This window comes from Balaenoptera physalus (genome assembly GCF_965194825.1).
Source record: "Balaenoptera physalus genome assembly, chromosome: 13".
Taxonomy (NCBI): Eukaryota; Metazoa; Chordata; class Mammalia; order Artiodactyla; family Balaenopteridae; genus Balaenoptera; species Balaenoptera physalus.
Genome location: NC_138892.1, coordinates 50,077,084 through 50,103,216, shown reverse-complemented (window position 1 = coordinate 50,103,216; position 26,133 = coordinate 50,077,084). Strand labels below are relative to the sequence as shown.

General features: G+C 40.2%; 1 long non-coding RNA gene and 1 pseudogene across 2 annotated transcripts in view; both read right to left on the bottom strand.

Moving 5' to 3' along the window:
* Window positions 1-26,133, bottom strand: part of LOC309642043 — a 371,803-nt gene that overhangs the window by 75,280 nt on the left and 270,390 nt on the right. The gene's annotated exons all lie outside the window — the stretch shown is intronic.
* Window positions 11,462-25,233, bottom strand: LOC309641982 (tubulin beta-5 chain pseudogene; annotated as a pseudogene). Its single transcript has one exon. The product of its transcript is annotated as a tubulin beta-5 chain pseudogene (transcript).

Sequence of the window (26,133 nt, the reverse complement as noted above, 5' to 3'; positions counted from 1 at the left end):
ACAGGTCGGGTGCAAGGAGGCTGAGGAATAAAGATGGAGGGAGCCGTTGAGATGGAAGGGTTGGCAGGCATAGGAGCAGGGCGAGGGGAATTTGCAACAACTTGGCGTATGGTATTAATACTAAATTTTGGTTGGTGGGAAAGATTAGCTGTCAGGGGAATCTACTCTTCACACATCTTTTGCCAGGTTCCTACTGAAGGGTTCTCCTGCCTGGAGGTTAATTAAGGTGATTTCTCTTTCTCTTTTCTGCATTGTATCCACAGAATTCAGCACATTCCATTTTGAGATTTTCTTCAGAACAACTTATACAACCTAACACCTATTAGGTAGAGAAGAAGGATCGTCTCATGGCACATTGAATAGAGTCCACTCTTTCGACCACTCATCCATCTCTGTGGTTCTTTGGGGGATGTTGAGTGTCGGCTCTATTTAATAAGATGAACAGCCAGTGAATTTTTTCCTCTATAAAATTCTATAATACAGTGTCTTCTGTACTGCTGCAGTAGCCTCTGATGAGGCTCATTGAATGGCCATGCGTGCAGTCTTAACTGACTAATCATTTATTCATTCTTTCACTCTTGCATTCATGTATGCAGTCGTACATTTAATTAATGTTTATTGAGCTCCTACTAGGAGTTAGATGCTCATAAGAATTGTAAGGCATTTAAAGCATGGACCTGCCCTGGTATAATCCAGGTGAGAAGATAAAGCATAAAAGATGACAGCATCATAAGACCAGCTGTGACTAAGAGCTTAGGGAGATGGTGCAGAGTCAGAGTGTTGGTGACTTCAGAAGAGCAAGCGGTTCTTTCACATGGACACCAGGAGGGAGAAGAAACTTCATGAGAAGTTGCAAACTGAGCTGAAACTTGCAGGATGGGTGGGATTTGGACATGCCTTAGGGCTTTACACATGTGGTTCTTTCTTCATGCAATGCTCTATTGCCTGCTGAATCCTCTTAATTTTTTTAACATCTCAGATTAAAAATCACTCCTTCAGGTACGCCTTCCCTGACTCACCTGATGAGGAAACTGCTACTCTTACATGTCATCATAATGCCTTATGCTTCTGCACAGCTCACCAAAACTGGAGTTCAAAGCTCCTCAAGTAGAGGCTGTGTGTGTCATGTTCATCTCTGGATTCCCAGGACCTATTACAACTTCTGGAATGGAGCAGGTGCAGTACAAGTATTTATCCAATTAATAAGTAAATAAATAAATAGGCAGGGAGAAAGGATGGGTTTTCACCGGGTTAAGAACAGTGTAGGAAAGGTATGGAGATGAGGGGGTGCATGGCATGCTGTGAGATTCCAGAGTGGAGCTGATAGGATGCCCGCAGGGTGGAGAAGTGGGCAAGGAGGTTGAAATGGTAGGTGGACTCTCTACTACGAGACAAGGTGTTTAGTCTTTTCCTATCGGCCCTGGATAGCCATTGAAAGCTTCGGACCATGGGAAAGACATTGAAATTGGCATTTTACAGATGAACCTGTTTGCAAGGCAGAAATAAGACACAGATGTAGAGAACAAACATATGGACACCAAGGGGGTAAGGGGGGGTGGTGGGATAAATTGGGAGACTGGGATTGACATATATACACTAATATGTATAAAATAGATAACTAATGAGAACCTGCTGTATAGCACAGGGAACTCCACTTCGCTGTACAGTAGAAACTAACACAACACTGTAAAACAACTATACCCCAATAAAAAATAATAATAATAAAAAGTGCTGGGAGGGGGGAGTCAAAGGGACAGAGGAGCCAAGGGGGAAAAAAAAAAAGTTAATATGTTCCTATTGGGCAGGTGAATTCAATAAGGAAGAGGGTTTGTGGAGTTTGGGGCCCTTAATAATTAACAGAAATGGGTCTGCCTCCCAAGAAGTAAGTGCTAGTTTATTGAAGAGTGATGAAGTTTCCAAACTAGAGATAATGACAAAGGTCTACTCCTACCTCATCGATACATGGCGGTAACAATCTATGGAGAATAGAAGCTTCCCCCTCTCCTATCAGGTGGTATAACCCACGTGTAGGTTGATTCTGGGATAATGTTAAATGTACTGACCAGACAGCTCTCTCATTTGGGAAATTGCACAATGAAGCTTATATCAGATTTTGAAGAATAAAATTTAGTTCCTTTTGTGGGTTCTACTGAACTGGAACGTCTTTGAGAACGTCCCAGGTTGCAATGCTCCCCTTCCCCATCTCCCTCCTACCTCTCCCTGCCTTCATTCCCTTTCACTTCAGCTTTCTCAGTTCTGGCTCACATGCGGGAAATTGATTTATTTCTAGAACCTCCCAAGCATTCACTCATAAAAGAATGTCCTAGAGGCAGAATGGAGCCAAGTGACCCTGCTCACTGTGGTCATGAGCCAAACACCATCCTGCCTGCTCTTCTTCCTTCCCTGGGGGGGCCCCTTAACTGGACAGTATACTCCTTGAGGACAGGGTCCAAGTGTAATTCATCCTTGCATCTCCATATCCTAGTCTGGGATTTGTGCAGAATAGCTCCTCCGTATATTTGTTAACTGACTCAAGAATGGTTCAGAGGTTTGGATGCAGTGTGCCGGCTCTTACCTAGGAATAAAAGAAAGCTTCTTAGGGACCCTGTAGAATGAGGAGTTTTTTGGAAGCAGAGTGGAATCAGCCCCACTGACCCTGGTACGAAGGGAGAACATTTTCAGTGACCTGAGAATTGCCCCTCGGCTTGTTAATAGTGGGAGAGTCTCTTTACTTAACAATCTCACCTTTCCCTCTTGTGCCCTTGACAGGCAATAATAAAGGTTTCTGGGTTCTGGTTTCACCTTAGGCAGATTTGGCTACGGGTACTTTTAGTCATCTGACAGATTCAGTACTGCCAGTAGGGTCAGGTTTCTTACTTGGGAGGTGGCTAAGTAAATGTTAGTGATTCCAGGTCAGAGCTGCAGTAGGGCTGAGAGAAATGACAGTGACCTGAAAGTAATCTTGTAGATCTATCAAGATGTCTGAAAAGGACTCTCTTCTGCGCCATGTGGAATTGCTCACACTATGTATTATTCACATACATAATAAACACATGACTGTGTCTGTTCATTTCACCACCCTGCCTCGTAAATACAATTCTGACCATTGAAAGAGTTGGAAGAGCAGTAGAAAGCACCTGAGAATCAGGTTCTAACTTGCCAATAATTTAATTGGCTTCACTCTTCTCATCTGTAAAATGAGCTGGACTAGAGCAGCTCTTAAGAGCCCTTCTAGCACTCAGATTCCATGACTCATCGGTCCGCCAGAGAACACATCATCACCTGCCAGATATGGACTCAGCATCTACCTGTTACAGAAGCTCCCCCAGCTACCCCTCCACACCCGCCTGGCTTCAGCCTCCTACTTCCCGAGCCTCGTCCAAGGCATTCTCACCTACTATTGCCAGCCCATTCCTAAAAAACGGACTTTCTCTTCTTTTATCAGCCCTTTCCTCTCCGCTTCCTCTTACTCTATTTAAATCATATTGGTGGCCAATATTTTTTTCTGTCTGACTTCCATTAGGAACGCATATTCATTCATTTCATTTCAGTCATTCCTCAAACATATATTAAGCACCAAATGTTTCCTGGGTCTTGGGCTAGGTTGTGAGCTTACAAAGACGGGGAAAAATGTGATTCTCTTGCACAGTGCACTTACAGCCTAATGCGGGTGGACTCTGCAGTGTGACTTTCATGGGCCCTAGGCACTCTCGCCTTCCTGGTCCCCTTCCTCCATTGAAAAAGATTAAAAGTGGTATTTTATAACTGTGTTAGTATGCAGATGGAATTTTTAAAATATTATATATTTAAACATTTTCTTCAACCTCAAAGTTCTTTGGGGAGGGCTACTATGTCTAATGCATATGTTGGCCCTGGAGAAGATAGACAAGTAAATGATTACAGTGCAGTATGGTAATTACACACATGCCCTATGAACAAAATTTGTACTCCTAGACCTATACCCAAGAAAAATTCCATTTTGTCTTCTTTGGAGAGAGAGGGACAGACTGGAAACAACCCAAGAAGCTAGAAATGGTAGATTAGGGCTCCCAGAAATCCCTCTTTACTGGGCTGGGCCCCTATGACCTTGAAAGTCCTCCCTTTGATGGCTGCAGCCTATCTTTTCTATATGGCATGGGTCGTTCATTCACTCATTGAACATCCTCTATGTTCCAGGCACTGTCCTAGGTGCTTGGGATACATCAGTAAGTAGAACAAAGTTTCTTGACCTAACCCGTCTGTCACATAAATCTGAATCTGAAGATAGAGCTTTTTGAAGTGCATGATTTCCCACTTTGTGCACTGGGAGCAAGGCTCTGATGCATTTCCCAGGTAAGTAGACACCAGTGCTCAGAGCTCCCTGGCAAGCTCAGTAGGGATGAGCTGGGCTATGAAGAAGGGGGTACCTGAGGAGTCACTTACTGGCAGTTCATATGACCATTTTATTCTGAACCCTAAATGCTCTTCTGAAGCATGTTTTGAGGGAGTTTTTTGCAGGTGTTTTCCCTAGGAGTTGCATGTTAAATATACCTGTTCGGTATTGATGTAACTATTGCAACACATATTTTGCATTAAAATACCAATCCTGGTTCCGTTTAGGTTTTTAATGACAAAATGGATGACCTGATTTTATTTTCAAGGTAACAGGTGGACGCTTCCAAATTTTCTACATGGGAGAAAGAAAAAGAACACCAAATGTTCTGCATTTTCAGGGAAAACTCAAAGCATAGCTAATTCAAGTAATAACACTTATGAATATATCACAAGTAGGAGATACAAAGACGACTTTGAAACTGAAGACTATTAATTCCACAAAGGTGTTGTTCCTAGTGTTGGTCATGCTTCTAGATGATTTTTATTCTTGTTGTTCATTCAAGTTTGATGGCTATTGACAAGACTTTAGTGCTATTTTCCTATTAGTTTAGACTCTGGGCTGGCTGATCTCATTGTTTCTAAAGTTCTAGAGGAAATTGTTGGCTCCCAGTGGGAAAGAAAGGGGGACAGTAGACGCTACCCTGCTGAGGGGGCTGCATCTTCTTTCTAGGCTGACACATAGAAATCAATCCTGTGGAAGACAGTCAGATGAGATGCTTCCAAAGACAGAGGTTCTGCCAGTCTCCATTCTAAGTCTTCACGTGTCAAAGTGCTCTATGGTCTATAGACACCATTCCTTCTGGGTTCAAGCCATTGTATTGAGTGTATGATCAGATTTAAGGAATAAATAGTCAATGGAACATCAACCTTTATAGGACAGAGAGTTACTCTTTAACAAAGAAAGACACTTAAATAAGTCTAAATATCTCTTGCTTGTAGTACCATTCTTATGAACAACAAGCAGACTTTTAAAAACAGAATCCTCCCACTGAGGTTTTAGCTTGAACTTCAGTGTGGATTGTCTGGGGCTTATACTGTGAAATAATAAAGTCTGTTTAATATACTCTTCACTGTGAGTTCATTTCCATGACTTTCTATTTCTCTTTGATTTTTTTTTTGGCCATTATACATGCTTTTATTAATATTTTTTCATTCCTCTAAAATAGAGAAGAGTCAATATCAAGGTCAAGTAAAAAAAAAAAAAAAAATCACCACAGCCTTGCCGTGAAGTTAGGTTATTTCAAGTTCCATCTATCCTCATATTCAAGAAATGTTCTAGATACAATGTGAGTCATTGTTCTCTTTACCAATAATCCCTTTTTTTCTGGTGATACGTGTATTCTGAAAATAAAATTTATTTAAATTAAAGTTTAAGAAAGATTTTATAATTTAGGGCACTAATTTCTCATCTGTTTTGCAAACCATTAAATATAAAATAACTCAGAAATCATTTTAGAATGCACTCTATCACATGGATTAAACTTTTCAAAGAACACACAAAAAGTCATTTACTAAAAGGAGGTTTTGGGCTACTTGTATCTCTCTTCTCACTTTCCACTCCCCTAAATGTACTGCAGTCTGACTCATGTTGAAACAAGGATCTCCACAAATACAAATTCATTTGAATTGAACCTTTTGACCCCGTGGGACTTCTCATTTCTTTATTGGAGATCTCTACTCCCTGGGTTCTCGCGACAGCATAGTCTCAGTTTTCTTACTGGCTTGACCATCCTTACGATCCTTTTCTGGCACTTCTTTTGCCAAGTGTTCAACTGTTTCTCAGGGAAAACATTTTCCTTCTCTCCTCTCCCCTTTCCTTTCATTGACTCTCTTCTCTTTTCCTTTCTCGTTTCTCTTTCCCTCCTCTTCTCTCATGCAAGTGATTTCATTAACTATAAAAGCTTAGCTTTCACTTAGACCAGACACTGCAAGTATAAACATCATCAGGGTCTCACAAGTAACACTATACATGAGTGAGGCAGACGGGGGTAAGCGTATATGCCTCCTTGATGAGGAGTGGAGTCGAGGAGGGTGCAGACCTCTTCAAAAGGGGCAGCCTTTACTTCATAAGTGGGAGATTTGTCATGTGGTACTTTGGTCCAGGGTTCCCTGAATTTGTAGTATTTTGAGAATAGTTGAAATTAGTCTCCAAAGGTTTAAATGTTAGTTCAAAAACATATTTTCACACTATGCATGTCAAATACAGCACGTGTATAGACCAGATTTGGTTTCAGGGTGGCTAATATTTGACGTTTATTCTCAACCTCCATTTTTAGAACTCTAGATCTTATTTTATATCATTCCTCTGGAAAGCTCTGCTTATCTGTATGGCGTCCTCTTGAAACTCACTCAGTATGTTTCCAAGCTATAATCGTCACATTCATTGACAAACTTTCGTCTCTCTGTTTGCGATTTTCAATAATATCATTACCATTGAGACCAACTACCCAAGATAGAAATCTTGAAACCATCTTTGTCTCATTCTTCATCTGCCAATGTTCCCAGATGCTAGATCCCGCATTTCCTGAATCTGTTCTCTTTTCTGTAGTATCACTGTCCGTATGTGTATATATATATATATATATATATATATATATATATATATATAAATAAATAAATAATCTCCATTGCCTCTCTATTGCTTCATGAGAATTTTCAAATCTGCTTTTCAAACTTCCTGGAGGGAGTGTTTTCTTAGCTTATCCCTGGGAGTTTTAGAACCCCAAACTAACCATGGCTGAACTTACTGTAGTATCCACTTTATGAAGGTTTTAAAGGAACTGATCAAAGAAAAAAAAAAAAAGATGATTACCACACTTTTCACACACTCGCTCTCTGAAGAGATACCATAAAAGAGACAAGGAGCCTCGTTTGCAGTAATTAGAGACACAGTGTCGTCTATACATAAATATTTTAGATTTTGGCACATGTAATGGGTTTGTCATGAATACTGAGATTGAAGGAATAAGAATGAATGGTGGCATTGAATCCTGACACCAAGGCAATCTCAAAAGACAGCATAATTGGTTCTGACAACAAGACTGATTCTGAAGCCTTTTGAAAACCACACGAAATGAAGAAGAAAAAAGCTTATGCAAAACATCAAGTTTTACAAACCATCACATGTGATTAAAGAAATTGCATGTTATGCGGTAAAATAAGATAAGCACAAACGTGGACATAAAATCCAATCTAGGTACCTGTTATATATCGTTTCATTAGAGGGAAAATGTCTAAGAAAGCATCTGTTTCCCCCATGGCTTTCCCTGCAGAAAGGAAAATCTAAGAATTGTAACAAACGACCCTGTGCTTTTTCACTTATTCCTGATATACAACTAAACTTGATTCAAGACGCTGAATCTTATCTTCAAAGCTCTGACTAAATTATACCTGGGCTCATTTTCTAGTGAAGAATGACAATGGAACCACCAAAGTTTTAGAGATTGTTAACTTATCTGGTACAGCTTTTCAGGCCCTGAAAATTATGACTTTGAGTCAGATCGGAGAATGACTGTGCTTGTACATAATTGTGTCACAATCACCACACCGTCTAGGTTTACAAACAACTGGATTATCATCGTCACCATCACCAGCATTATTTCTCTTACAGCCGTGATGGCGGTTGTAAACCAGTGTCCTTGACTTTGCTTCCACAGGGACATTAAACCAAACTTTCTTGGCCCCAAACCCTACGGTTATCACCCTGGAGAAAACTTAGAGGTTATCACCTGTAGTTCAGTATCACTCAAGGAAAAATATCTTGTTCATTATCAGGTCCAGCAAATTCAGCATTTCAATTGACCTTTACGGAAAGCTATTTTAAATTGTGACAATCGCACCTTGGCTGTCTGGATAAAAGTCTATAACGTGTAAATAGAACATTTGAGTGTTGCACATATCACCTTATATTGTAATTTATATGTATTATCGATTCCAATATTAGGATCTGATAAACTCTATGAGTGTATTAAGCAGCATTATCTATTCATAAATTCTCCAGAATCTGTAGTCAATATTAGAAAACATGCGATAGATTTTACACTTCAGCTAACATTGTAATAAATTGAGGACATGCCTTTATATTTATGCATATTTATAAATACAGCAACAATCCATTCATTATCTATAATTCCAAGATATTAAAATTTCTGAAAACTGCAACTAACTTGGTGGCAAAACCTAAACTAACCTGACCTCATTTGGCAGCACTATCCAGCCTGAGCTGACATAAGCCTATTCACTGTTGTTTAACTCATTTGATGTAAGTATTAACACTTCTGTAGAAATATCAGTGTGTCTGATTACAGAGTACTGTATCAGAGCATGTATTACAAGGAACACATACTGTAAAATGTGTCCCTAGATCCCTTCTAAAATTCAAAAAGTTCTGCATCCCATAATATATCTGGCTACAAAGTTTTCCTAAGGGATTATGGAAATCCCTGTGTATTAGGTATGAATCTCAATTCCCAAGCTATGGTATGCAAAAAACACATTAGTTTCTTTGTTTCCTTTAAAACAACTTAAAGTTGAATCTGTGTCCCCTAAAGCACTTGATCATGACTGGCAGACCCTCTCCCTCCATGGGTTACTCCCAGGTGGAAAAGCCATACATGGTGCCCACAAAGCAGAAGAAGGTCTTCTTATCTCTACTCCACCATGGCTGCCACTTAGCTACCCATGGGGTAACCAACTCATCCTTATTTGCCCAGGACTTTCCTGGTTTTAGCACAGAAAGTCTCATGTCTCAGGAACTGTACCAGGCAACCTGAACCTTGCTCTCTTGAGGTACACCACTCAGCTTATGGGTCTATTACTTCCTTGGGACACAGTCAAGGAGTGGCTCCAAATCTCAGGTGCTCGTGGAATCCTCAGGTCTCTTCCCCCTTCCCATTCTCTCCCCCTTTCCTTGTCTTCAAAAGCATCTGCCTTCTCCCTGCCTTAACCAAGACACTTCCCATATTTGAGCTTATGTTTTTACAAGTGACAGGAAGAACACTCAATTCAAGTGGCCTCTGCCTTCTTCCCAGTGAAAATATCTGAGGCACAGAAGCCCCAGAAGCCTGCTTCAAATGAACATGAAAACACATGAACGAACTGCCCTGTTGCACATAGGTCTATTTTAGAGACGGTCCTTTCTTTATCAATTGGACAGACCTGAAAGTCTTTGGAGAAAGTGTCTCTGTTCCCATCAATCCTTTGTTTGGACAGCAAGGCACTGGCTATACTAACATCTTACCCTCTTTAGTTGTTTTTTATGCTTTACAGTACCCTTTCACATACATTATCTCATAGCAGGGTGGGTGCTATTATCCTTTCATGTAGATGGAGAAATAAAGACTTGGAGGAGTTTAAATGACATCAGCACCAGCATTCTTCAGATAGTGTTTTCTGTCAACTCCAAGCAAATAGTTTTTAAAAGTCTTAAAAGTCAAATGTTGCCATCCAAATTGCTGCTTTGATTTCCTAAATTCAGAGGTTTTTCCCTTAAAAAAAAAAAAAAGTTAAAGGATTCTCCAAGAATTGATATCCCCAAATACATGTGGTTGGCAAATACAGAAAATAAAAATAAAAGTGTACTGCTCTTCTACTCTTGCCAGAGGACAAGAAAACCTTAAATACAACTAGCCACAAATATGTTCATCACACAGCTTATAGTGATGTCACCCAGATACAGTAAACTGCATCTGAGAGAAAGAATGGATTCTTTGATCTGGAAGGAAGTGTATGGTGGTTGGATGCCAATCTGGCAACTGTTTTCACTTTTTCCTTCCTAACAAAATCCCAAGTTTGTTCAGGTACCTACCCTCCTCCATGAACCTCAGGAGAAACTGAGCTCCAGGAGTGGACCTAATTGGCCTAAAGTCAATATCCCTCTTCTTGAGAACTGGCATGTGATCCAATTTTGGTTAATAAGACATAAGGAAATATTTGCTGGATGCTTCTGGAAAAGTTCTTTTGCACAGTTAAGAAAGACCCAGGGAGCCAGATTCTCTCTTCCACCTGATGAGAATAAAGAAAGAGTTTGCCCCAGACACTACAGGCAGCCATCCTACAACCCTAAAGGAGCCTGTCTGTGATGATATTGATGGTAGAACAGAGTGATAGAAGTACCTGGGTCCTTGATAAAATCAATGAATCACTAGAGCAGCCAATGCTGAAGCCTGTCTTACCTCTGGACTTTTTCTTTCAATTCCCACTTATTTTTGGCTCTTGGGGAAATGTCATCTTTTCAATATGAAAAAAAGCAGCAAGTTCAACACAACAGAAGTTTGAAGTGTAGAATAGGACAAAACCAAGGGTAGGCGGGAAAAGGCAATAGCAAAAGTAAGAGATAAGATGTTGCCAAAAGACAGATGGTATCCTGTCCCCTCCCTGGGGAATGACATTTAGGTGGCAGCACATACCTTTCCATATAGGTACAGAAGGGCTAATATTAATTTTTTTCTGTAAGAAAAGATAGGCTTGGGGAGGGGCTTTCTGGAGGCTTAGAGACCAAGGCTGGTCTCTCTCTCACTCCTCTTGACCCCCTTTTCCAACCAGGGGAAAGGAAGGAATTGAACATTATGGAGGAGGTAAAGTGGAAGAGGGAAGGATCCCCCTTGACAGGGTGGGGGCCTGACCCTTGCAAAGGAAATAGCTCAGGACAGAGCTTGGAGGGAGACTGAAAATGGAGATAATACTGTTAACACCTCCCCTGAAGCTGAAAAAGGAGCGGGGAGATATCTGGAAACTAGGACTTCAATGGTCTGGATGCCCCTCTCCAAAACCCCACCCCTTCCTTGTAGGGACTTCTACCTGCTGCTTGGTTACCTATCCCCTGGGCTACCACATGGGCCTAGGTTGGTGTTCATCTATCTGTGTTTTCAGCACACGGTTCTAAACGGGATTTGATGAGACCCAGCTTCTTGGAGAGTTATCTCAAAAACAGAGAGGGAAACGTTCGCTGGACAGATGGGAGGAGTGGGCACTAGAAGGAAATACAGGGTTACCCAGAATGGCAGAAATCTAGGTTCCCCAGAGTGGGGGAACAAACAACAAATATTTATTGAGTTGTTCAACAAACAACAAATATTTATTGAGTGCCTACTATGTGCCAGGCACTGTTCTAGAACCACCCTCCCCAAAAAAAGAAAAAACAAGATAGAGGCAGAAAATGCAAATTCAGAGGGAGAGGAAAGGGGCGGTTAAGGAAGAAGGCTGAGGAGACTGAGAAGCCTGCGGTGATGGGGACTCGGCCTTAAGCCTCCTCACCCAAATCCTCCTCCCCTTCTGCAGTGGCATCCTGGTACCGCTGGTACTCGGAGACGAGGTCGTTCATGTTGCCCTCAGCCTCGGTGAACTCCATCTCATCCATGCCCTCACCTGTGTACCAGTGGAGGAAGGCTTTCCGGTGGAACATGGCAGTGAACTTCTCTGAGATGTGCTTCAACAGCTCCTGCATGGCCATGCTGTTGCCAGTGAAGGTGATCACCATCCTGAGGCCACGGGGCGGGACGTCACAGAGAGCCATCTTGACATTGTCGGGGATCCAGTCCACGAAGTAGCTGCTGTTCTTGTTCTGCACGTTGAACATCTGCTCATCCACCTCCTTCGTGGACATCTGCCCACGGAAGACAGCAGCCATGGGGAGGTACCCGCCATGGCGGGGATGACAGGCAGCCATCATGTTCCTGGCATCGAAGACCTTCCAGGTGAGCTCGGGCACAGTGAGGGCCCAACACTGCTGGCTTCCACGGCTGGTTAGAGGGGCAAAGCCAGGCATGAAGAAGTGGAGACGTGGGAAGGGCATCATGTTGCCTGCCAGCTTGCAGAGGTCAGCACTGAGCTGGCCAGGGAAGCGGAGGCAGGTGGTGACACCACACATGGTGCCTGAGATGAGGTGATTCAGGTCCCCGTAGGTTGGCGTGGTCAGCTTGAGGGTGCGGAGGCAGATGTTGTAGGGCCTTGTTGTCAATGCAGTAGGTCTCATCAGTGTGCCTCACCAACTGATGGATGGCATTGTAGGGCTCAACCACAGTGTCGGACACTTTGGGTGAGGGCACCACACTGAAGGTGTTCATGATGCGGTCGGGATACTCTTCACGGATCTTGCTGATGAGCAAGATGCCCATTCCAGAGCCCGTGCCCCCGCCCAGCGAGTGGGTCAGCTGGAAGCCCTGCAGGCAGTCACAGCTCTCGGCCTCCTTCCGAACCACATCCAGGACTGAGTCAGCCAGCTCGGCCCCCTCTGTATACTGGCCCCTGGCCCAGTTGTTGCCTGTCCCAGACTGACCAAGAACAAAGTTGTCTGGTCTGAAGATCTGACCAAAAGGACCTGAGCAAGCAGAGTCCATGGTCTCGGGTTCTAGATCCACCAAGATAGCACAAGGAACATATTTTCCACCTGTGGCCTCATTGTAGTACACTGAGATGCTGTCCAGCTGCAGGTCGCTAGCCCCATGATAGGTGCTGGTGGGGTCAGTGCCATGTTCATCACTGATCACCTCCCAGAACTTGGCACTGATCTGATTGCCTCACTGACTGACTTGGTTGTGCACGATTTCCTTCATTGTTAAAATTTATTCTAATCTTAAGATTAATTTATTCTCTAAATTTATTTTAATTTATTCTAATCATTTTGCTCACCTTAAAGTGTGTATGGGGCAAGAAAATGATATGAACTAGTTTTTCTCTGCTGCTGGTCACAGGCTGGAAGGATGGGATGGGCTCCAGAGGCTAGAGCAGCGAGTTCTGAACGTGGCAGCCGGAAGGTTCCGAGAGTTGGACTTTCTTTTATGTGAACTAATATTTGTCCTTATTATTCAAGCCAGTTGGAATTGAGTTTTCTGTTCTTTGCAGCCAACAGCATCCTAACTGATATAGAGACCTATTCCTTCTCCAGTCTGTCTTCCTTTTACAGATGAAGAAACACGGCCAAGAGAGAATGTCCCAAGGTTACACAACCAGGATTTATAAACCTGAGATTAGTTGTAAAGGAAATTGCACAAATGGCTTTCAACATAGGTTAAATAGCTGATTTATAACATAGTCTGGCTGACACTTAGAACAATAGAAAGCTTTAAACTAGAGTTTACTCAGTAAACTCTAGGGGAACCTAGGGAGGGGTGCGAGGGATCACCTCGTATCACAACGCAATTAATCTCAAGTCTCAGGGTTCATGTCAGTGTTACGGGATGCCATTTAGCACTGCCTTTGGGAGTCAGGCCTTTTTCAGGATCTCTCTGCTGCGCCTCATCATTTGAATCTTCTTTTTTATTTTTAGTGTTGATAAATGGACTCTTTTAATTAAAAATAGCTTTCTGTATTATTTCACAACCTGTTTCCTTTTTCAGTTTGTGGCATTATGTTAAGAGAATGAAATGTGATAGGTGTGGAAAGGAGTATATTCCTTTTAAGGCAGTTAAAGGAACTCTTTGTTGTGCAGGCTGGCACCAAAGCAAGCAGTAGTGGTTAGTTTTCATTGACTGTGCTCTGACACTTTTCCCAGAAGGCTTAATAGGAGACGGTCCTCTTTGAGGGAGGTTGGCAGAATCAGAGGTATGTGCTGTGTTCTGGGGAGTACGTCGACAGCTCTTTTTTGTCTGGCACACACAAAACGATGCTAATGCTACTTCTTGCTTCCCTGTGAGTATCTTTCCTGCCCTTAGGCCTTCAGAGTGAGAGTGATGGAGAACAAGAGAGAAGGAGGCTTGACCTGACAACCATTGCCAGGAAACAGGTTCACTGAAGCTGTAAATTAGATAACCCACTTCCTGGAGGTGGTTCATAGGCAATGTTGAAAAATCTGCCAGCGTGGGAAACATTGCTACCTTTAGTTTCAGTTTAAAAAAATATATCGTTTATGTTTGCTAATTAAACAAAAGTATATAGAAGGAAAAAATGGCTCAATAGTCTATCATCAGACGATCCCTGTTAACATTTTTTTCTCATATAAATGTTTTCACATGTAAAAATAATAAGTGTAGATGGTAAAACAAAAATCAAACAGAAAAGTACGAAACAGCAAGGAAAATTCTATTTACAGGTTTCCAGAAACTTCCTTATGTATGCATGTCCGCTCTTTTATTTATTTACATAACATAGGTAATGCTGCTCACTCTTTTCTTGCATCTGGATCTTTCACTTTTAGGAACTCTACCTTGATATTTTAATTTGACTCTGGCTGTATCATATTTTACTGAACCAATCTCCTTTGCAAATGTATCGGTGGACATTGTTTTTAATGAACGTTTAAGAGATTTTGACACTTTAGAATCAAAATAGGGAGGAGGAATCAAGATGGTGGAATAGAAGGAGGGATAAAAATAGGGATCAAAAATGATTACCTCAATTATCATTCATTAATTCATGTATTTATTCAACAAGCATTTATTGAGCATCTAGTATAGAAGTAGGCATTTTGTTAGGTGCCAGGAATATCAAAGTAGGGTAACTGTCCCTTCGTTAAGTGGGTCACAGCCCAAATGGAGGGAGGTAGCTCACTGTCAATAATTACTATCACTGCTGAGATGCAGATAAGCAAAGGATACAGCATCTGTAGAGATTAGAAGCCCAGAGTAAACTTAAAATGAAGGGGTTAGGGAGGAGGAATTCTCAGAGGAAGCCACAGGTGGGAAGGCCTGGAGACATGAAGCAGCTCAGTGTATTCAAGTTGCTGCAGGATTTTGGAGCAGTCAAGAGTACAAGTTTCATGAGGGGGCCCTGGAAGGACCTTAAGCTAGAGACAGAGGCTAGGGTAAAAGCTGTACCACAAAGACCCTGGAGTTTGAACTTTATCCTAAAAGTCATGGGGAACCAATTGAGGTTCTAAGTATTGAGGGGGGAAAGGAATTGCTGGGTGACGTGATAATTTTTAGATAATCTAAAACACAGCAGAGGTAAAAAATAAAAACAGAAAAAAATCTGGCTACAAATTAGTTCTCAGCATAGAGAAAGGGAATAAGAGCTAGATAAGAACAAGAAACACTTCAAATAAAAAATGAGCATGGCAGGGTATTGAGAGTATGAACAGGATGCCAAGTTGCTGAGGGGAAGTTAAGAAAGGTAAGGGACATTTTTAATAGAGTATGGTAACTTAAATCACTTGGAGAAATTTTAAGTCTTAATAAATATAGTTTCAGAACATGCACCAGGAAAGACTGACCTTGGCAAAGGAAAACTAAAGTCCCTCCCAGTGGTGTGTTGGAGCCAGCGAAAGTGGTCATGGTGGGAGTATTTACATCATGGAAATTAGCAAACACTACAAATCAGATTTAAAAAAAAAATTTTTTTTTTCTCCTCAGAGTGCCTGTTAGACATTCGTCAGCACATCTCTGATCCCTCTTCAGTGGAAGAGCTGGGAATCATCAAGAGCATCCACAACTTAGTTCCTATTCCCCCTTCCAACTCCCTCAAGTCCTAAGATCCATTTCATTATTAAGATTATCAGCATTTCAAAAAATATACTCTAAAAGACATCATTAAATTTGTAAAGGGATAAAAACATTAAAAAGCATAAAGACAGGTCCTGTGATTCTTGTGTCCAGCCCTGGGGAAGACCAAGAAGCCGGCAACTGGTGATGGTGGCAACTCTCCATTTTAAAAGCCTGTTTTCCGCAGGTGAGATGGACCTGGGCACATGGGTGCCAGCCTATCAGAGGCCTGAGGTTATTCTGATGATTCACAGGAAAGCAGTCCAGCTCGTTTGGCCAGTTCTTGGATTGTTTTCCCGACAGCCATTAATAGCTTTGGAACTACTGAATTCTCCCCCGATCACCCGAAGTTTTATTTCTTCTATGGAATTCGAAGAGAAGTGTTTATTCTACTGCTGCCATGTTGGTATCATTTTATGTCTTCTCTTTCCACAAGCTGCTGTACTAGAGCCAGAGTAAGAGGACTGAATCTGTCCTTTTGGTTTTGTATTAAGTGTCCACGATCATGCTAGAGAGACACCCTCAGCCTGTGAGCTCCTGAGCCAAAAGAAAACAACAGGCTTTTCATTAGGCAGTATCTACGGCAATACAGGTCACCACAGCAGCAGCACGAGTCAGGCCACGCCACCTCTTTCCATGCTCCTGAGCTGGATGGGAGTGTAGGGGTCAGAACTGAGGAATTGAGTTGAACAGCCAAAGGCTGGTTGGGAGGCTAAAGTTCAAGTTGAGGTAATTGCTTTATTGGCTCTGGTTAAAAAAAAAAAAAAAAATGACCATCCTACATCATCTCAACAGGACGAAAAATTTCCCATGATTGCGAAAGTGCACGAAACACTCGTCAGCTCCCTGGATGTGAGTGGGAAGAGATAGGAGGGGGCGGGGTGAGCAGAGCTGCCTGGGAGTCGGTTCTGGCTCAGAGATTCCCACTCTCTCACCAAAATAGAACACCAGGACCTGCCTATGGGCCCAGAAAAGTGAGTCAGGTCTGGTTTTAAGGATGGTATCCTGATTAATTTCAGTTTCCTTATTAATATATTACTAAGTATCAGTTAACAATGACTTTTCTATCCCCTTCCCATCAGTGACCACCCAGCTTACCCCTTTCTCAGAAAACCTCTTTGCTTTCAGGTGAATAGAGCCCAGACTTATGCAAACACCTTGTTGGCATCTTTTCTGAGGAGGGGATGGTGAAAGGAGATGTTAGCACCAGCCAGCATCCTTCTCATCAAGTAACTTCATTATCGCTAGGGCAACAAGAAACCTGATTTGTTGGGGATTGAAGGGTCTCCAGGATGCAGGGCTTTCTCTTGTGAAAAATGGAGAAAGGTCCTGGCAAACTGGGATGAGTTGGTCACCCTAATCATAGCAGTATCTGATGAGGTGCCAAGTGAGAAAGAGAGACAATACAGGCTGTTGAAGTTTGGGATCAGTAACATCACAGCAGCTTGGAGTTTTGTCGAGTGCTTTGTATTTTACAGAGCACTGTCACACACCATCTCATTTTAATCTTATAAAAATTTTTATTCTAAATGATCTAAAAGTTTCATGCATAATGTGATACCATTATTACTTCAGTTGTTAAGAAACTGCATAAATACAGATAAGATAAAAGTTGAATTATGTTGTTTCTAGTCATCTCCTATCAACCTTTGTATAGTAGTGATTTGATAGCAATATTAGTTTAATGTTAATATTTTCTGTTGTAATCAGTTATGAATCTTTTTTGTATTAGAAAGGGTCATGTTACTATCCCCGATAAAGTGTGTAAAATAGAAATTACACGTAAATGAGGCTGTAGGTGCCTTTAGTCATGATGAAAGAAACCTCAGAATTCTTAGATATAAAAGTGTTCAGATGTATTTAGTTATAGAAATGGATGAAAAGCTCAGAATTTTAAAATATTTTTCTGTGTATTCTATATCTAACCACATTCAGATAAACAGTATATGTATGTATGCGTATTTATATCTTTCTCCATGTTGGGATTTTTCTGATATTTCTCTAAAGACCATGTACTACAACAAAAAGCAATAAATTGGAAAAAAATGAAAGCTGAAGTTGACTTGGATAAAAATATGCATTCCTTTCTATTTAAGTTTTCAAAATATTAATGACCTCATATAAAACAACTTTTGTTGTTGGTCACTATGTTGGTCATAGTTTCACTATGGTTGAAATGATGCATTGCAGGAATAAAATAAATCTTAAACAAGGGACATCTTCTAAATGTTAGCCAAGAAAAAATTGACAATAGGCTTATCTACTGTTAAAGACTGAATGTTTATGTCGTGCCCTAATTTTTATGTTGAAGCTCTAACTCCCATGTGATGGTATTTGGAGATGGGGCCTTTGGGAGGTAACTAGGGTTAGATGAGGCCATGAGGGCGGAGACTGGCCTGATGGGATTAGTGCCCCTATAACAAGAGATACCGGAGCTCTTTCTACCTCCTTCTGCCATATGAGGACACAGCTGGAAGGTGGCCATCTATAAGCAGGGAGGAGAGCTCTCACCAGAACCCAAACCATGCTGGCACCTTGATCTCGGACTTCCAGGCTCCAGACAGTGAGAAAAGTAATTTCTGTCATTTAACACACCCAGTCTATGGTATTTTGCAGCCTCGGCAGACTAATACATCTAGCACAGGGATGGCAGACGTATACACTATTGCTAAGAAGGAATGATCATATATCATTGAACCTTAATGTAGTGGGATGTCCCCCTCATCCCCAAAATTTAACTTGTGCTTGTATTTTTTGTTTGTTGTTTTTGTTGTTGTTGTTTGCTCCTGGGTCACCCTTGAAAAAGTAAGTCACCAGCAGGAACATGGCTTCATCCCCCAAAAGAGGGTGGAGAAGGTGGACCCTCTGGGAGCAGTCGAGGCCCAATGTCAGGAAAAGGCAAGGAGACCTTTACTGCTAGGAGTGCCTGGGACCCTAAGAGGCAATAAATGGAATACAGTGGAGCAGAACAGGGAAATGTTGAAAACATATGTAATGATTAAAAATAGAAAGGCCTGTAATAAACTAAAAAGTTAAAACACTTAAAAAAAAAAAAAAAGCCTATTGTGGATGAGGGTCTGAAAATGAGAAGCTTCCCAGGCTCACTCTTGATATTCAAATCCCTATGAAGATAAAAGGGACGCTGGTTGGGCGTCCTTAAATGGTGGGCTATTAGGCCTCTTCTGTCACATAACACTACTATGGCAGCTGGTGCCTTGGAGGCTAGTTTAAAATTAAACTGTGAACCTGGGGAACTCAAGTGAGGAGACTCCTTGCCTAAGCTTGGCCTGAGGAACAAACTTAGCCTCATTCAAAGATCCAACATGGTAGAACCAGTCTCCTCAAAGTCATGACTCCCCGTTCCCATCCACCCACAGGGACCTGGGCCAGAAATATTCCCCCTTGGCCTTTAGATTTTATGGAACAACTTTTCCTTAGTGACACCATGTGCTGGTGAGAATTATGGCAGTAAATGTCCGAGCTCTGCTAGGATATGGAAATCAGACTGAATCCCTCCATTAGACTGTGTATGCCTTTGGGGTCCTTAGATGTTGAAAGGAAAGGGGTAGCCTCAAGCGTAAGAGAGTAAACTTCCTGCTTAACTGGCATGGAAAGAAGCTCAAGCTTATTTTAAAATTTAATTTAGAACATAAAATAAATGTGTGTATCCCTGCAATGGACAAGTTTGATTGACAACCATGCATGCCTCTAGTAGTGGGTGCATATTGCTTGTAAGGAGCTGCTTTAGAGGAGACTTGAGACCAAATGGATGGGGATTCAGAAAGGAATCATGGTTTGTGTGTTACTTTTCAAAGGAATTGATGAAGAATTTCCTTCCCAAATTGTTAACATGCTGTTGAACATAAAACTAAATGGGACTGAAAATTACAACCTCATTTCTATGTTTGATCTTTCTGGCAATGTTCTCTTAATCCCTCTCTCAAACTACTTTCCCAGGTAAAATAAATGGGAGAAACGTGTAAGATCTAACTCTGCAAAAGAAGAGAGTTATAATTTATTCTCCATTTGTGAATCTCTATGAAAATGAAATCACGGATGAGAGCAAATGGAGTCAGGTTGACGCTCTGGTGAACAGGCATGTATAAAAATCTGGATATTAATGGACCATATTAACGTACCTAATTAAGTTTTCAAAAATGAAAATCGATTACATTTTCTGGTATTAAATGATTTGAACTAGAATTAACTTTTTTCCTCACCTTCATGAGCACAGTAATACTTCCAGATTCTACAACATTTTCAAATGAAAAGGGATTGGGTTTTAATCATAATTTCTATTAAGCTCTTTATCTTGGCATCTCTTCACTTTCCTTCATTCCACATATAAATCCCACCTCCACTCCCAACCATTTATAAAAGAATTTTTAAATTGAACTCATTAACATTCTGGTAATGCTCTTAAAGATCCTGTTTAAAAAGAGTATACAGATTTGAATTATTACATTATGAAGAATCTTGTAAGATCCCAAAATACACATTTCTTATGCCTTCAAAATTAGTCTTCTTTCTTCAACTTTTAAACCTATCCATGTATTATGTAAAACAAAATGAAACAAAATGCATCCTAATTAATATGTAGAACAAAAAGGTGAGTAGTTGGTTGACTTTCGGTTACGGCTTTTGATTTTCCACACTTTGAATAAGAAAGCTGTGTAAGAAAAATTTTCTAATACTTGTACCCTGAATATTTGGTGCAATCCATCCTGTTCCACAAATATGAAGGATATGTAGAATTTGTCTTGCCATGACATAAATATAAAAAATTGTGCCAAAACTACTGTGGGCTTGACGAGTCACAGACATTTAAAGCATCTGCAGATCAGCAGGTTAATAATCCTCAATCCGCCATTTCTATTTAAAAACAAACTCTACCTCTTGTCTAGGATTTATTAAATTGGCCATTTTGTCTTCTCTTGTGAAATGGTTCATATTCACACATTGAAATCTCAGTTCGTATCTGTGGTTGGCAAGCAAAACGGCAACATTGAGCTTAGCTGTGAAGAGGTAGATGACCTATTAAAATAACGATTAAGCAAAGGAATCCAAAAAAGGTGAAACTTTCTGTCCTTTCTGAAATCCATATGTTTTCCGATATGATTCAGCCTTGTTTTTGTGGCTGGCAAAGCGTTTTGTAGTTAAAGATTTGGGCTCAAGAACTGTGTTTTAGTTCAGAAAGGCCAACTGCATGTAGTTAATTGTTGGACTGTTTACATTAGTCTCATTTCTAACTGGAAAAGGGCCCTGGAAAATGTTTTCAGCGTCCAACAGAGACAAATTTTTAATGTGGAACATTTCAAATGAAACATTTTTTTCCAATACATCAGTTGTTTTAAAATATTTTCTATGCTGAAATGTACTCAGTATAGCACCATGAATGATAAGGTATCTTATTCTCCTCTTAGTTACTGGAAATTTCTGGTGGACTTTGATGTATCAATACATATGTTTGATAATTAGACTGGCAGTTTACTCCAGGTTCTACATTTTGCATACGTTTTCCACAGTACTGATCACTGATTAACGATGTTGTTACCATTTCCTTGTCTGTCTCTCCCACTGGGTCATGAGCTTCTTGAGACCAGGGACTGTGGTTTTTATCTCATATACTTCTGCCTAAAACAATCCCATCATTGTAGGCATGCATTTGTTTTTCTTTAAATATTCACTGGGTACTTGCTAGGTGTAAATCACAGTGCCAAGTTTAGTTACTTCACATCCACAGAATAAGCTAATGGCATAGGTATATTATCATTCTCATTTTTTGAGTGAGGAAATGAAGTTGTGGAAAAAAGACCATGACCGTGACATGGCAGAGCCAGGCTTCAAACCCATGCAGCCTGACTTCAGAGGTCCTGCTCCTACTCTCGCCAATATTGCTTTACAGGAATGATCTGGGGGTGAAGGCAGATGAGAGAGAAGAGTGGTGAACTTGTCCCTAAAAAGACAGACTTAGGTGGATAATAGAATACAATTTCCCAAATCTGTAAGCCAGAGCTTTGAAAGTTGTTGATTGTATAGCTCCAGTCTTCATTCCCTCGACCACTCTCTTATATTGCCTGTAATTTATTAGAAATACTTCTGTATCCACATTATGGATACAGTTATACTTTCTAGAGGCTGTTAAATAAGATCTGAAGTGCACCATTCAGAAATCCCTACACTTAAAACAGCTAGAGAAAGAAGAACAAAGAAAACTCAAAGTCAGTAGAAGGAAAGAAATCATAAAGACCAGAGTAGAAATAAATGAAATAGAAACAAAGAAAACAATAGCAAAGATCAATAAAACTAAAAGCTGGTTCTTTGAGAAGATAAACAAAATTGATAAACCCTTAGCCAGACTCATCAAGAAAAAACGGGAGAGGACACAAATCAATAAAATCGAAATGAAAAAGGAGAAATCACAACTGACACTGCAGAAATACAAAGGATTATAAGAGATTACTACAAACAACTATATGCCAATAAAACGGATAACCACAAAGAAATGGACAAATTCTTGGAAAGATACAATTTTCCAAGACTGAACCAGGAAAAATTAGAAAATATAAACACTTATCATAAGTAATGAAATTGAAACGGCAATTAAAAATCTTCCAACAAACAAAAGTCTGGGACCAGATGACTTCACAGGCGAATTCTATCAAACATTTAGAGAAGAGCTAACATGGATACTTCTCAAATTCTTCCAAAAAATTGCAGAGGGAGAAACACTCCCAAATTCATTCTACAAAGCCACTACCACCTTGATACCAAAACCAGATGAAGATGTCACAAAAAAAGAAAACTACAGGCCAATACCACTGATGAACATAGATGCAAAAATCCTCAACAAAATACTAGCAAACAGAATCCAACAGCACATTACAAGGATCATACAACATGATCAATTGGGATTTATCCCACGGATGCAAGAATTCTTCAATATATGCAAATCAATCAATGTGATACACCACGTTAACAAATTAAGAAATAAAAACCAGATGATCATCTCAATAGATGCAGAAAAAGCTTTTGACAAAATTCAACACCAATTTATGATAAAAACTCTCCAGGAAATGGGCATAGAGGGAACCTAGCTCAACATCATAAAGGTCATATATGACAGACCCACAGCAAGCATCATACACAATGGTGAAAACTGCAAGCATTTCCACTAAGATCAGGAACAACACAAGGATGTCCACTCTCGCCACTCTTATTCAACATAGTTTTGGAAGTCCTAGCCATGGCAATCAGAGAAGAAAAAGAAATAAAAGGAATACAAATTGGAAAAGAAGAAGGAAAACTGTCACTGTTCACCGATGACATGATACTATACATAGAAAATCCTAAAGATGCCACCAGAAAACTACTAGAACTAATCAATGAATTTGGTAAGGTTGGAGGATACAAAATTAATGCACAGAAATCTCTGGCATTCCTATACACCAACAACAAAAAATCAGAAAGAGAAATTAAGGAAACACTCCCATTTACCACTGCAACAAAAAGAATAAAACACCTTAGAATAAACCTGCCTAAGGAGGTGAAAGACTTGTACTCAGAAAACTATAAAACACTGATGAAAGAAATCAAAGATGACATAAACAGATGGAGAAATATACCATGTTCTTGGATTGGAAGGATCAGTATTGTGAAAATGACTAAACTACCCAAAGCAATCTACAGATTCAATGAAATCCCTATCAAACTACCAATGGCATTCTTCACAGAATTAGAACAAAAAATTTTACATTTCGTATGGAAACACAAAAGACCCCAAATAGCCAAAGCAATCTTGAGAAAGAAAAACAGAGTTGGAGGAATCAAGCTCCCTGACTTCAAACTATACCACAAAGCTACAGTAATCAAGACAGTATGGTACTGGCACAAAAACAGAAATATAGATCAATGGAACAGGATAGAAAGCCCAGAGATAAACCCACACACATATGGTCACCTTATTTTTGATAAAGGAGGCAAGAATATACAATGGAGAAAAGACAGCGTCTTCCATAAGTGGTGCTGGGGAAACTGGACAGCTACATGTAAAAGAATGAAATTAGAACACTCCCTAACCCATACACAAAAATAAACTCAAGATGGATTAAAGACCTAAATATAAGGCCAGACACTATAAAACCCTTAGAGGAAAACATAGGCAGAACACACTATGACATAAATCACAGCAGGATCTTTTTTGACCCACCTCCTAGAGAAATGGAAATAAAAACAAAAATAAACAAATGGGACATAATGAAATTTAAAAGCTTTTGCATAGCAAAGGAAGCCATAAACAAGACAAAAAAACAACCCTCAGTATGGGAGAAAATATTTGCAAATGAAGCAACTGACAAAGGATTAATCTCCAAAATATACAAGCAGCTCATGCAGCTCAATATCAAAAAAAACAAACAACCCAATCCAAAAATGGGCAGAAGACCTAAATAGACATTTCTTCAAAGACGATATACAGATTGCCAACAAACACATGAAAGGATGCTCAACATCACTAATCATTAGAGAAATGCAAATCAAAACTGCAATGAGGTATCACCTCACACCAGTCAGAATGGCCATCATGAAAAATCTACAAACAGTAAATTCTGGAGAGGGTGTGGAGAAAAGGGAACCCTCTTGCACTGTTGGTGGGAATGTAAATTGATACAGCCACTATGGAGAACAGTATGGAGGTTCCTTAGAAAACTAAAAATAGAACTACCATACAACCCAGCAATCCCACTACTGGGCATATACACTGAGAAAACCATAATTCAAAAAGAGTCATGTGCCACAATGTTCATTTCAGCTCTGTTTACAATGGAAGTAACCTAAGTGTCCATGGACAGATGAATGGATAAAGAAGATGTGGCACATATATACAATGGAATATTATTCAGCCATAAAAAGAAATGTAATTGAGTTGTTTGTAGTGAGGTGGATTGACCTAGAGACTGTCATACAGAGTCAAGGAAGTCAGAAAAAGAAAAATAAATACTGTATGCTAACACATATAAAAAGAATCTAAAAAAAAAAAAAAAAAGTGGTTCTGGAGAACCTAGGGGCAGGACAGGAATAAAGACGCAGAAATAGAGAATGAACTTGAGGACATGGGGAGGGGGCAGGGTAAGCTGGGACGAAGTGAGAGAGTGGCATGGACTTATATACACTACCAAATGTAAAATAGATAGGTAGTGGGAAGCAGCCGCATAGCACAGGGAGATCAGCTCGGTGCTTTGTGACCACCTAGAGGGGTGCAATAGGGAGGGTGGGAGGGAGACGTAAGAGGGAGGAGATATGGGGATATATGTATATGTATAGCTGATTCACTTCGTTATACAGCAGAAACTAACACACCATTGTAAATCAATTATACTCCAATAAAGATGTTTAAAAAAATAAATAAACAAAATAAAATAAAATAGTCGGCTGGTGGGAAGCAGCAGCCTAGCACAGGGAGATCGGAGATCGGCTCGGTGCTTTACGATGACCTAGAGGGGTGGGATAGGGAGGGTGGGAGGGAGGCTCAAGAGGTGGGGATATGGGGACATGTGTATGCATATGGCTGATTTGCTTTGTTTGCAACAAACTCTCACAGTACTGTGAAGCAATTATACTCCAATAAAGATCTATTTTATAAAAGAAAAAGAAAAAAGAAATCCATACTCCAAGGGTGGTTAGTTGAGACTGGAAGGATCTTTTTTTTTTAAGAGAAAATGCTTTTTTTAAAAATTGAAGTATGGTTGATTTACAATGTTGTGTTAGTTTCAAGTGTACAACAGAGTGATTCAGTTACATATATGTGTATATATATATATATATATATATATATTCCTTTTCAGATTCTTTTCCATTATAGGTTATTACAAGATATTGGGTATAGCTCCCTGTGCTGTACAGTAGGTCTTTGTTGTTTACCTATTTTATATATAGTAGTGTGTATATGTTAATCCCAAACTCCTAATTTATCTCTCACTGCCTCCCACTATTCACTTTGGTAACCATAAGTTTGTTTTCTGTGTTTCTGTTTTGTATATATATTCATTTGTGTTATTTTTTAGATTCCACATAAAAGTGATATCATATAGTATTTGCTTTCTCTGTCTCACTTATTTCACTAAGCATAATAACCTCTAGGTTCATCCATGTTGCTGCAAAAGGCAATATTTCATTCTTTTTATGGCTGAATAATATTGCATTGTATATATAAACCACATCTTCTTAAGCCAATCATCTGATGATGAGCATGTGGGTTACTTTCCCACCTTCTTCGGATTGAGGCTACCAACAGTGAGATTGTGAACGGCCAAGGTAGCTTAAGACATTTCACAAAACCTTCCTTTCT